Source organism: Saccopteryx bilineata, chromosome 1 (genome assembly GCF_036850765.1).
Source record: "Saccopteryx bilineata isolate mSacBil1 chromosome 1, mSacBil1_pri_phased_curated, whole genome shotgun sequence".
Taxonomy (NCBI): domain Eukaryota; kingdom Metazoa; phylum Chordata; class Mammalia; order Chiroptera; family Emballonuridae; genus Saccopteryx; species Saccopteryx bilineata.
Window position 1 is genome coordinate 359,308,856 of NC_089490.1, and position 14,237 is coordinate 359,323,092.

The following is a 14,237-nucleotide window of genomic DNA, read 5'->3' on the forward strand; positions in this document are numbered from 1 at the left end:
TATCTGACATTTTTTCAACCCCAACCAAGAATTTTCTTTGGCTCAAGATGTCATTGGGACCGGTTTTCATTTGCATGGAGCTCATTTAAGGATCTGCATGTGCCTCAGACCAGGGGGACTTCTTAGAAAGACTTCCATTCCCCTACCTCCTGTTCACGTGTGCCTGGCTCATGATTCAGAAATAATTATTCATCCAGGAAGGCTAATCCCCAGGTTTTATTTGTGCTTGGATTGTGCCAGAACCTCACGTATAGGTTCTCTCTGATTCAATTCCACACACAGCCGGTTCAGGCCTGGACATCCGCAAAGATGGCCACCAAGGAACACTTGTCCTTTTTCCAAATTGGCAGACTTCATCTAATTGAACCCATGTGAACCGATGTGGCACATTTTAATACATTTCACTGTTTCAAGCTGAGGCAGCAAATTGGAGTGTAAATCTTAACAGCTGCTTCTAGAGCGGCTGTCTGGAATCTACATCCCTGACTCTGGTGCCAACCACAGAACAACGTGTCCATTTATTATAGATCTTGGAGAGTTTTTAACACAGTCATGTCTGAGCTAGAATTCCACCATTTTTTATTTTATTGACGTGATTGGGGTGACATTTGGTGAATAAAATATAGGTTTCAGGTGAATGCCACCATTTTTGTAATATCATTTCACTTCACTTTTCCAATGGGTAGCATTTGAGGAGTAGTATGAATATTCCAGGAATAGAACAGTGAGATATATTTTGAGAAAACAATACTGAATGTATCTAATCAGGCCATCATTATCTGCTTCCAACCAGTCACCTTATTCCAATGATATTGTTTGCAGCTGCCTTAGGAGCCTATTGTATGTTTTTGGTTTTATCATTCTTAGTTAAAGCTAAATACAAGAAAGGCATTTGCTGTATTGTCATGGTCAAAGATTAGAAACAAATATTAATCAATGGCATACTGGCTAAATCAATTATAATATATCCAGTCAATACAATGCTATGTATGTAATCATTAAAAACACATTACAGTGCTCGCTTTAGCAGCACATGTGCTAAAATTGGAACAATATAGAGACTAGCATGACCCCTGCACAAGGACGACACGTAAATTCATGAGGTATTCCATAAAGTATATATATTGCTCACAAAATTAGGGGATATTTTATCACGTAATATTCACTTTGAAATATCCTCTAATTTTTGGCCCTGGCCGGTTGGCTCAGCGGTAGAGCGTCAGCCTGGTGTGCAGGGGACCTGGGTTCGATTCCGGCCAGGGCACATAGGAGAAGCGCCCATTTGCTTCTCCCCCCCCCCCTCCTTCCTCTCTGTCTCTCTCTTCTCCTCCCGCAGCCAAGGCTCCATTGGAGCAAAGATGGCCCGGGCGCTGGGGATGGCTCCTTGGCCTCTGCCCCAGGCGCTAGAGTGGCTCTGGTCGCAGCAGAGTGATGCCCCAGAGAGGCAGAGCATGGCTCCCTGGTGGGCAGAGCATCGCCCCTGGTGGGCGTGCCGGGTGGATCCCAGTCGGGCGCATGCGGGAGTCTGTCTGACTGTCTCTCCCCGTTTCCAGCTTCAGAAAAATACAAAAAAAAAAAAGAAATATCCTCTAATATTTGTGAGCAGTATATATAGCAGCAGGAATCAACAAGTGTTGTTATGAACCTATCTCCAAGAAATAGAGTTAAATCTGGAGACCCACAAGATCTGGCCACATTGGTTATCTCAGGGGAGAAAAGTGAGTGGCAGAGAGGGAAGGGAAGGAGGAAGTTTCCATTTCTATTGCCTAATGTTTGGACACTTTGAATATTGTACTTTATATGACCCAAATGTACAATAATAAACTGTCTGATTTTTCCAAAAGTGCTTTCAGAGTCTAGTCCAAAAAAGAAAAAATGGTTGAACTAACTGTGTAATTCAAATAATTATAATCACAAGAACTCTCATCTGCGGAGCAATTACTCTGTGTCAGCCTCTGCTGAGGCCAGTTACTACACATTTCACCTGATTTTCTTCTCAGAGCAATCCTGTGAAGTCCATTTTACCATCTTCATTTAGAAACAAGGACACCAGTGACTCAAAGAGTTTAGGAAAGTTGCCTGAGGTTACACAACCCCCACAGGCTAAACGGGGATTCAAACCTAGGCTGGGCTAACATTTTCCACAGGCCCTCGGGGGCCTCCCACATCAAACATTCGGTGAGATTGCATCTCCCTCATCATTCTGTTTCCTGGGCCTGGCAGTGCTTGGCACACAGGCGGTGTCTAATCCATGTTGAATGAATGATCAACAGCAAGCGAAACAGTGAGAGCAAGACCTGGCCAGTAATTCCTTAAAGGATTTATCGGTATATCATCCCACTGAGATTACTTGAAAGACAACAACCTTCATTTGGATGGCTGTATACTGCTGTGTTTGCTTTTTTTTAAAAAAAAAAATAGTCACATTGTTTTTAGTCACACCTCACAAAGCCTCGTTACTTCAAAATGCCTTTCTGGTGGATGATTTCACAACAAGGAGAACCAGAGAATGTGGTTTTCATTAGACTACCTTTAAAAATAGCTTTTTTTTTTTTTTCAGACTGGATCATATGAATAAGTAAGTACTTCTCTGTTGTTTTATCTTCTGTTTTTCTTCATGATTGCTAGAAAAGTCCCAACAAGCTTGACCATTCATTTCGGGGTGAATTTAGGGCCCAAACAGTTAAACAGCCAACCCATTTGGCTTCCTTGCTGCCTCCCAGCCAAGGAGATGAATGGAATGTTCATGAGCTTGCTTGGCAGGCGGCCACATTCCTATGGGAACGTTGCAGCAGAGAGAGCTCTGGGACACTAAGAGGCAAATGTGTGGGAGTTGTGGGGCAAATTGCAAATGATCCGAAGTCTCCGAGAAATGTGTGGAGCACTGTTGACTCAAGGATGCTTTACAGAGGACCGGCAAAGTCTCTGCCCTTGCTCAGGGACAGGAATTGGCACCGTCCAGGTCTCTCCTACAGCTGCCCAGGCCTTGCATTCGACAGACCGCTGCAGCATCATACAGATGTGAGTTCATTACAAGAATCCCATCAAGGAGTCCCACTTCTTCAGCTGATCTTTATACTCGTTCCTCTTCTCTGATCCTTGGGAAAATGACTTCCGAGGAATTGGCCCCATCCTCTCCTCCTCTCTCCTTCTGCACCTGCAGCTTTCTCTAGCCTTCCCCACGGAAGAGAATTCAAACGCAATGCATTTTCATTTTCCTCAAGCACTTCCTTACATTGTTTAAAATCTATTCTAAAGATCAAGTGTAATGTGGGATGCTAATGAATTCAACTCCCTCCAGTTTTTTTAGAAAAGGCTACATCTGATCAATGATGATGGTAAAAATTGGATTTTCCATTTAAAATTAGAAATTGGGATATTCATGGTATCCCCTAAAAAGAAGGTCATAAAAAATTTCTTGTCACCACACTGGAAAAAAAAGCTTGAGCCAAAAGCTGTCCAAGCACAGATGTCTGTGTGTACCCCAAACATCTCTTGCACCAGTAAATACAGAGAAATGCTCCCACATGCGGAGGGACCCCTACGTTCTGATTTTCTGTCACACTCAGTGCCATTGGTTCCAGGGAATGGTAAGCACTTCATAAAAGTTTTCTCTTTTTCTAAGGTTTTTTGAAAAATTGATTTTAGAGAGAGATGTAAGGATAGAAAGAAAGAAAAACATTGATTTGCTGTTCTACTTATTTATGCATTTGTTGTTGATTTTTCTTTTTCTTTTAAGTGAGAGGAGGGGGATAGAGAGACAGACTCCCACATGTGCCAGACCAGGAGCCACCTGGAAGCCCCCTTCTGGGGCTGATGCTCAAATCAACCAAGTTTCCCTCAGTGCCTGGGTGTGATGCGCAAACCAATTGAGCCACTGGCTGTGAGAGGGGAGGAGGGAGAGAAAGGGGGAGAAGGAAAGGGAAAGAAACAGATGGTTGTTTCTTCTGTGTGCCCTACTGAGGATCGAACCTGGGACTTCCGCATACTAGGCTGACACTCTAACCACTGAGCAAAACAGCCAGGACCTCATTGGTTGATTTTTGTATGTTCCCTGACTGGGGATCAAACCTATAGTTTTGGTGTATCAGAAAGATGTTCTAACCAACTGAGCTACCCAGCCAGGGCTGAAAAGAGTCATTTCAAAGTTACGTTGACCTAGATGCACAGAAACAAGAGACAGGGCTTGCTTAAGGCAAAGATAAGCCTTTTACTAAGAAGTCATATGTCTGGGGAGTGACTATCCACCATGATCTGCCCAGTTAGGAATTTATGATTTATTACAGCACCTCTTTTTCATTCACAGTAGGAACTCCAGAGGTTAAGACTGTTTCATCCTGGTGCCATTATGCTAGGATAGAGAAGGAATTGAGACACTGGGGGCTATGAAGTTGGATTTTCTTTTTGTTTAGTGTATCCCCACTGTTTGCAGAAAGACACCTTTCCATCATCCCCAAAGGTTAAGTAAGAGATGAGCCAGGAAGGCTTTGGCTTTGTTAGTGAGGCCCTATCTAACTAATGTTTCTGAAAGCAAAACCAGCAGTTTCTCCCAAGGCCAGCAAATCAGACTAGGAAACTTACAAGGTAGGGACGGGCCATTTGGGAGAGAAACAGTTATTTCTAGGGAGGGAAAAGGCATCCTGGCTTTGTTGGTACCACAGGACATCAAAACCTTAGAAGGACCAGAATGAGAAGAATAAAGGGAATAAGATGGCATGGAAATAATATTAATAAGGTACAGTGATGAAGTCATCTGCCCAGGCCTATAATATGCCCTTCAGAGAAGCTGCATTCCTTTGGCCACAAAAGTAGCATTATCTGAACATATGCCCTGCTCCCTGTTCTCCAGCTGAACAAATCAGTTTCTCCCAGGAGTTTAGATTTGGGATTCAAGGATGCTGTTGTCCCTTGACCTGGTTGGTCACTTGAATTGAAGAGATGTAATTTAACAGCAATGAGGTAGCCATCTTTTGTTCTGTATTTAGAGAAGCCTGAAACCATCTTTGTAGAGAGAAAAAGAGAGTAATTAACTAACTGTTGGGTAAATAATAAAATTTTTTTAGTTACAAGACTTTAATAAACAGAATGGCCCACCATTTTCTGGCTCCACTGTTCCTTTAACATCTGCTTGAATCCAATGGGAACCTGCATGGCCATGGCAGAGGCCACTGGCCCTACACTAACCAAGTGAACAGCAACAGAGAGAGACCACATGGAGCCAGACAGTCTCTAAAAGACCCTCACCCTGGCTCCAAAGGGCATCTTTGCTCAGGTCTAGCCACATCCTTTGATTCTATAACTCCCATCTATTCTTGTGTGGACAAAAAAAGAGATTAAATAAAAGTAACCTCACAGTGTGATCCAGTCATAAATTCCTAAGTGGGTAGGTAGGTCATGGTAGGTAGTCACTCCCTTTGTATGTAATTTTTTAGGTAAAGGCTTCTCTTTGTGTTAAGTAAGCCCTGTCCGTGGTTTCTGTGCCTCTAGGTGAACACACCTTTGAAATAAATCTCAACCACTAACAAGAGAGCACAATCTTCTTAAATATCCTGTTATCCGATCCCCATCTTGCTTTCTCCCACCTCTATGTAAAATTCCTTACGTTCCCTTCCTTAATTTCAAAGCTAATATACAAGTGGGATTCTGCTACTTATAACCAAAAGAATATTGGTTAAACAGTGATTTTCAAACACTGGTCTGTCAGAAATTTTGTGTCAGTCCACAAAAAAGTTAACCATCCTGATGATGTATGAAGATTATCAAGTCTATAATTATTCTTTCTCGTAGGACTGGCACTGGTCCACAGACTGGCAGTTGAAAACCACTGGGCTAAGACAGAAGCACAGGATGGGCCACAGGCCAGAGGAAGAACAAATGTTGTTCAGATAAGAATATAACTGTCCTCACCTGGTTTGGACTGCCCTCCTCCACAAACTCTGAAGGGTTTGTTGTTGTTTTCTCACACAAGTAAGTATATTTATATTCTCTTAGTAAAGTTTTAAACAATAATAAATTACCTAGACTAAATACAGAAGTCTGTCATACCTACCCAATCATAGATCCTACCTACCTCTACAATTATCCTTGTTTGTGGTATATTTTATGCAATCGGAAACACCATCATTATAAGACATATACCTATTTCAGAGGTGTTAAAAATGAAATGAGATACAGTAGTACGTTGGGCAGCTTTCTAAACATTTTTCTCAATATTCCACATATCTATAGGTTTTTGTAGGGTTATTCATTTTTATAGACTCATTCTAAGTACAATACATTGCTCTGCAGATGCCTTCTGAACAACATTCTATGGAGCCTTTTTCTTTTCAGTAATAAATTTTGTTCTATCGTGACTGTATCTCCAGGGATAAAACAGTACCTGGCACATAGTGAGAACTCAACAAAGTCTCAACTAATGAATGACCAGTCTCCTTTGTTCTTCTAATGCCTACATGGTCCTCAGTAGTATTTATTCAACCTTTCCCCATTAGAGTAACCAATTTGATTACACGTGTTTTGGGTTTTTGGGGTTTTTTTAACCTTTACAATCACACTGCAGTGAATATCCTGGCTCAACTGTGTTTATATATCAGAAATAGTTATCATCATTGAATTTTTAGTATGTTATAGAGTCTAATAAAAGTACTTTATATGCATTAACTTATTTAATATTCACAACAGAGATCTAAGGTTGGTGCCATTATTATCATTTTCAGTTTTCAGACAAAAGCAAGAAACAGAGGTTAAATGACTTGCCCCAAAAGTCATCAGGGAATAAATTAATAGGCAATGATTTAGATCAGAGGCGATCTTGCTCCAAGGGCCCAGCTCATATCACTGTGCCCTTTGTTTGGGTATTTGAATTATTAAAAGTCTGCGGGAAAGAACATTTCACTCCAAAAATACTACATCATTGAATCCCTCTATCATTGCTTGGTAGTCCTGCCTCCTAACACCTCTGCCAATAATAGATATTATCAGTTTATAAGGGATTTAAAAATATAAGTAAAAATAATATTTTGTTGTTTTTTTCATTTGTATCTCCTGGCTTACTGAGACTTACTGAGCTTCTTCCATTGGTAACTGGTCATTTGTATTTTTCCTGTGATGTGCCTGCTCATTTTCTTTGCCTTTTTTTCCCATTGGGTTTTGTCTTTTAGTTACTGAGTTTTAGGAACACTGAATATTTTTACAAATGTGGCAAAAAGTTTTACCTAGGCTGTTTATATATTTGTCACTCAAAATTTTTTAAAATTTGATATACTCTAATTCAGTGGTCCCCAACCTTTATTGGGCTACGAACTGGTTTAATGTCAGAAAATATATATTTCCACGGACTGGCCTTTAGGGTGGGACAGGTAAATGTATCACATGACCTAGACAAGGGTCAAGAGTGAGTCTTAGATGGATGTAACAGAGGGAATCTGGTCAATTTTTAAAAATAAAACATCGTTCAGACTTAAATATAAATAAAACGGAAATACTGTGTTATTTATTTTTTCTCTGTGGACCGGTACCAAATGGCCCACAGACCGGTACCAGTCCGTGGCCCAGGGGTTGGGGACCACTGCTCTAATTCATCAAATTTAACATCTTAAATAATCAAAATAGTAAAAGGTAAATGACAAATAAGGAAAATATTTGCAATTCATAGGAAAGCAGGTCATAAAATGTCCTAGACATAGACAGGAAAAAAAACCTAAACTCCAATTAAGTAATTTACAAAGATATGAAAAAAAATTTAAATATATATAAACAGCACATAAAACATGAAAATATACTCAACTTTATTTATAATAAAAGAAATGTAAACTAAAGCTATACAGTACTTAGATATTATTTCTTACCTACCAGACAATACAAAATACAAAAGATTTTAGAATGACATACGATGCTAATTTAAGGAAACATGTATTTTCATGCATTTCTTTTTTTTATATAATTTTATTTTTTTAATGGGATGACATCAATAAATCAGGATACATATATTCAAAGATAACAAGTCCAGGTTATCTTGTCGTTCAATTATGTTGCATACCCACCACCCAAAGTCAGATTATCCTCTGTCACCTTCTATCTTGTTTTCTTTGTGCCCCTCCCCACCCCCTATCCCTCTCCCATTCCCCCCTCCCCCCCCCGTAACCAGCACACTCTTATCAATGTCTCTTAGTTTCACTATTATGTCCCACCTACGTATGGAATAATACAGTTCCTGTTTTTTTCAGATTTACTTATTTCGCTTCGTATCATGTTATCAAGATCCCACCATTTTGCTGTAAATGTTCCGATGTCATCATTTCTTATGGCTGAGTAGTATTCCATAGTGTATATGTGCCACATCTTCTTTATCCAGTCATCTATTGATGGGCTTTTTGGTTGTTTCCATGTCCTGGCCACTGTGAACAATGCTGCAATAAACATGGGGCTGCATGTGTCTTTACGTATCAATGTTTCTGAGTTTTGGGGATATATACCCAGTAGAGGGATTGCTGGGTCATAAGGTAGTTCTATTTGCAGTTTTTTGAGGAACCACCATACTTTCTTCCATAATGGTTGTACTACTTTACATTCCCACCAACAGTGTATGAGGGTTCCTTTTTCTCCACAGCCTCTCCAACATTTGCTATTACCTGACTTGCTAATAACAGCTAATCGAACAGGTGTGAGGTGATATCTCATTGCCGTTTTGATTTGCATTTCTCTAATTGCTAAAGAAGATGAGCATCTTTTCATATATCTGTTGGCCATTTGTATTTCTTCCTGGGAGAAGTGTCTATTCATATCCTCTTCCCATTTTTTTATTGGATTGTTTGTTTGTTTGTTGTTGAGTTTTATGAGTTCTTTGTATATTTTGGATATTAGGCCCTTATCTGAGCTGTTGTTTGAAAATATCATTTCCCATTTAGTTGGCTTTCTGTTTATTTTGTTATCAGTTTCTCTTGCTGAGCAAAAACTTCTTAGTCTGATGTAGTCCCATTCATTAATTTTTGCCTTCACTTCTCTTGCCATTGGAGTCAAATTCATAAAATGCTCTTTAAAACCCAGGTGCATGAGTTGAGTACCTATGTCTTCTTCTATGTACTTAATTGTTTCAGGTCTTATGTTTAGATCTTTGATCCATTTTGAGTTAATTTTTGTACAGGGGGAGAGACTGTAGTCCAGTTTCATTCTTTTGCATGTGGCTTTCCAGTTTTCCCAGCACCATTTATTGAAGAGGCTTTCTTTTCTCCATTGTGTGTTGTTGGCCCCTTTATCAAAAATTATTTGACTATATATATGTGGTTTTATTTCTGGACTTTCTATTCTGTTCCATTGGTCTGAGTGTCTATTTTTCTGCCAATACCATGCTGTTTTGATTGTAGTGGCCCTATAATAGAGTTTGAAGTCAGGTATTGTTATGCCCCCAGCTTCATTCTTTTTCTTTAGGATTGCTTTGGCTATTCAGGGTTTTTTATAGTTCCATATAAATCTGATGATTTTTTGCTCTATTTCTTTAAAAAATGTCATTGGAAGTTTGATGGGAATTGCATTAAATTTGTATATTGCTTTGGGTAATATAGCCATCTTGATTATATTTATTCTTCGTAGCCAAGAACAAGGTATATTCTTCCATCTCATTATATCTTTTTCGATTTCCCTTAACAATGGTTTATAGTTTTCATTATATAAGTCCTTTACATTCTTTGTTATGTTTATTCCTAAGTATTTTATTTTTTTTGTTGCAATCGTGAAGGGAATTATTCTTTTGAGTTCCTTCTCATTTGTTTCATTGTTGGCATATAGAAAGGCTATTGACTTCTGTATGTTAATTTTGTATCCTGTGACCTTACTGTATTGGCTTATTGTTTCTAGTAGTCTTTTTGTGGATTCTTTGGGGTTTTCGATGTATAGGATCATATCATCTGCAAAAAGTGATACCTTTACTTCTCCTTTTCCGATATGGATGCCTTTTATTTCTTTGTCTTGTCTGATTGCTCTGGCTAGAACCTCTAGTACCACATTAAATAAGAGTGGAGAGAGTGGACAACCCTGTCTTGTTCCTGATTTAAGGGGGAAAGCCTTCAGTTTAGTGCCATTTAATATGATGTTAGCTGATGGTTTCTCATATATGGCCTTTATCATGTTGAGATATTTTCCTTCTATACCCATTTTGTTGAGAGTCTTAAACATAAAATTGTGTTGTATTTTATCGAAAGCCTTTTCTGCATCTATTGATAAGATCATGTGGTTTTTGTTCTTTGTTTTGTTGATATGGTGTATTACATTAACCGTTTTACGTATGTTGAACCATCCTTGAGATTCTGGGATGAATCCCACTTGATCATGATGTATTATTTTTTTAATATGTTGTTGTATTCGATTTGCTAGTATTTTGTTTAGTATTTTAGCATCTGTATTCATTAGAGATATTGGTCTGTAGTTTTCTTTTTTTGTGCCATCCTTGCCTGGTTTTGGTATGAGGGTTATGTTGGCCTCATAAAATGTGTTTGGAAGTATTGCTTCTTCTTCAATTTTTTGGAAGACTTTGAGTAGAATAGGAACCAAGTCTTCTTTGAATGTTTGATAAAATTCACTGGTATAGCCGTCAGGGCCTGGACTTTTATTTTTGGGGAGGTTTTTAATGGTTTTTTCTATTTCTTCTCTACTGATAGGTCTGTTTAGGCTTTCTGCTTCTTCTTGACTCAGTCTAGGAAGGTTGTATTTTTCTAGGAATTTATCCATTTCTTCTAGGTTGTTGAATTTAGTGGCATAAAGTTTTTCATAGTATTCTACAATAATTCTTTGTATATCTACGGTGTCCGTGGTGATTTTTCCTCTTTCATTTTGGATTTTGTTTATATGAGTTCTTTCTCTTTTTTCCTTGGTAAGTCTTGCCAAGGGTTTGTCAATTTTGTTGATCTTTTCAAAGAACCAGCTCCTTGTTCTATTAATTTTTTCTATAGTTTTTCTGTTCTCTAATTCATTTATTTCTGCTCTGATTTTTATTATCTCCTTTCTTCGGCTGCTTTTGGGTTGTCTTTGTTCTTCTTTTTCTAGTTCCTTAAGGTGGGAAGTTAAGTGGTTCACTTGGGCTCTCTCTTGTTTGTTCATATATGCCTGAAGCGATATGAACTTCCCTCTTATCACTGCTTTTGCTGCATCCCATAGATTCTGATATGTCGTATTGTCATTTTCATTAGTCTGTATATATCTTTTGATCTCTGCACTTATTTCTTCTTTGACCCATTCATTTTTTAAAAGTATGTTGTTTAGTTTCCACATTTTTGTGGGATTTTTCCTCTTTTTTGCAGTTGAATTCTAGTTTCAAGGCTTTATGATCAGAAAATATGCTTGGTACAACTTCAATTTTTCTGACTTTGCTGATGTTGTTTTTGTGGCCCAACATATGGTCAATTCTTGAGAATGATCCATGTACACTGGAGAAAAATGTATACTCAGTCACTTTGGGATGAAATGTCCTGTAGATGTCTATCATATCCAGGTGCTCTAGTGTTTTGTTTAAGGCCACTATGTCTTTGTTGATTCTCTGTTTGGATGACCGATCTAGAGCCGTCAGCAGTGTATTGAGGTCTCCAAGTATGATTGTATTTTTGTCAGTTTTTGTTTTAAGATCAATAAGTAGCTATCTTATATATTTTGGTGCTCCTTGATTTGGTGCATATATATTAAGAATTGTTATGTCTTCTTGATTCAGTGTCCCCTTAGCCATTATGAAATGGCCATTTTTGTCTCTGAGTACTTTTCCTGTCTTGTAGTCAGCATTATCCGATATGAGTATTGCTACACCTGCTTTTTTTTTGGATGTTATTTGCTTGGAGTATTGTTTTCCAGCCTTTCACTTTGAATTTGTTTTTATCCTTGTTACTTAGATGAGTTTCCTGTAGGCAGCATATAGTTGGATTTTCTTTTTTAATCCATTCTGCTACTCTGTGCCTTTTTATTGGTGAGTTTAATCCGTTTACATTTAGTGTAATTATTGATACTTGTGAGTTCCCTATTGCCATTTTATATCTTGCTTTCTGTTAGTTTTGTGTCTTGTTTGATCCTTCTCTTTCGTTTTTCTATCTTTTGTTTTTATTTGGTTGTATTCCATACATCTTTCCTCTGTTGCTATCTTTTTTATCTCATGTGCTTCTGTGGTGGTTTTTTCAATGGTGGTTACCTTTGAGTAATGAAAAGGGTCCCTACCCTGTTCATTGTAGCGAACTATTTTGTGAGTACTTTTGCACTCCATCGTCCTTTGCTACTGTTAATCTCCATCTTCTCCCCCTCTTTCTTTTTGTTGTTGTCACAGTTTAAATTTGGTTTTATTGTGTTCTTCTTGGAGCTTTTACTTGTGGCTCTGTTTTTTTTTGTTCTTTGTATCTGATTGGAGAACCCCCTTTAGTAATTCCTGGAGTGGGGGTTTTCTGATGATAAATTCCCTCATCTTTTCTGTATCTGTGAATGTTTTTATTTCTCCTTCGTATTTGAAGGATAGCTTTGATGGGTATAGTATTCGTGGCTGAAAGTTTCTCTCTTTCAGGACTTTAAATATTGGGGTCCACTCTCTTCTAGCTTGTAGAGTTTCTGCTGAGAAATCTGATGATAATCTAATGGGCCTTCCTTTATATGTTGTATTCTTCTTTTCCCTGGCTGCCTTGAGAATTTTTTCTTTGCTGTTGGTTTGTGTCAATTTCATTATGATATGCCTTGGAGTAGGTTTGTTGGGGTTAAGAAAACTTGGAGTTCTGTTTGCTTCTTGAACTTGAGGCTTTAGTTCTTTCCACAGGCTTGGGAAGTTCTCATCTATTATTTGTTTGAGTATGTTCTCCATTCCATTTTCTCTCTCTTCTCCCTCTGATATACCTATTATTCTTATGTTATTCTTTTTGATGGAGTCAGATAATTCTTGTAGGGCTATCTCATTTTTTTTAATTTTTGAGTCTCTTTCTTCTTCTCTCTGTTGTGCCTCAAATTGCTTGTCTTCTATTTCACTAATCCTCTCTTCTATCTGACCTGTTCTATTAGCTAAGCTTGTTACTTCATTTTTCAGCTCGTGAATTGAGTTTTTCATCTCTGTTTGATTTGTTTTTATAGTTTCAATTTCCTTGGACATATATTCTTTGTGTTCATTGAGTTGTTTTCTGAGCTCCCTAAATTGCCTTTCTGTGTTTTCTTGTATATCTCGGAGGATTTTTAGGATTTCTATCTTGAATTCTCTGTCATTTAGCTCCAAGGTTTCCAATATATTAATTTTTTCTCCATAGATTTTTCCTCATCTAGCTGTGTTACCTCTCTTTCTTTTGTATCCATGATATTTGATTTTCTCTTCCTTAATGGCATCTGAGGGTGGTTTTGTTGATAGTATTAATGAGATTTAATAAAGAATAAAAAGTTAAAAAAATAAAAAAAATAAAAAATCGAAAAGAGTTGTTTTTTTAAAAAAAAATTAATAATGAAATAAAGAAAAATAAAATAAAATAAAAATTAAAAAAAAAGGAAATTAGTCCCCCCCCTCCTTTTTTCCTCTCCTCTCCTCTCCCCTCTTTCTTGAGAAAATCTTGTGGTGGACTGTGAGTTATAACAAACAATGCCTGTGATGGAGGGCCTGAATTGGGGAAAAGTAATAAAGGGGCAAAAAAAAAAAAAAAGAAAAAAAAGAAAAAAAAAGAGCGTATGGACCCACAAAAAGCAAATAAGGAAAAAATTTGGGTCAAGAATAAAATGATTTGCTTTTAGGTGTTGGTTGTCTAAGAGTTATGATGAGAGGAATAAGAGGAAAACGGAAAAATGGGGGGACAAATTAAAAAATTACTATTGTATTTAGTGGAACAAGAACTAGATAATATGGAGAGCCAGGGATGGGAGCACTGCTAGTGAGTTAAAAAGGTGAAGTAAAAACCCCCCAAAATGCCACAAACATAGGTTTGAGTAACAGATAAGATAATTTGTTTGTTATTGAGGTTTGAATGAGAGGAGATGTAAAGGAGAAAGGAAGAAACTAATATAGAGGGAGAAAAGAAAGAGAGAGAGAGAAAAAAAGAGGGAACCACTAAAAGAAGAAAAAAGAAAGGAGAGAGAAAGAGAGAGAGTTAAGGGGTTTGGAGTGCAACCCTCATAGAGAGAAAGGAAGAGAAGAGAAAAGATAATGGGAGATGTAACACTTATGGGTAGTGTAGTTCAAGGAGAGGAGAGAGTAAGACCGGTAGAGAGTTAATCGGCCAAATTGGAGGAGGAAAAAAAAGTATCAAGAA

The 14,237-nt window shown here is 37.9% G+C and overlaps 1 non-coding gene across 1 annotated transcript; it reads left to right on the forward strand.

Annotated features, from left to right (window-relative positions):
• Positions 1-1,014: 1,014 nt before the first annotated feature.
• Positions 1,015-1,118, forward strand: LOC136321662 (U6 spliceosomal RNA). Its single transcript, XR_010728805.1, has one exon. It is a non-coding gene; the product is annotated as a U6 spliceosomal RNA (small nuclear RNA).
• Positions 1,119-14,237: the final 13,119 nt, after the last annotated feature.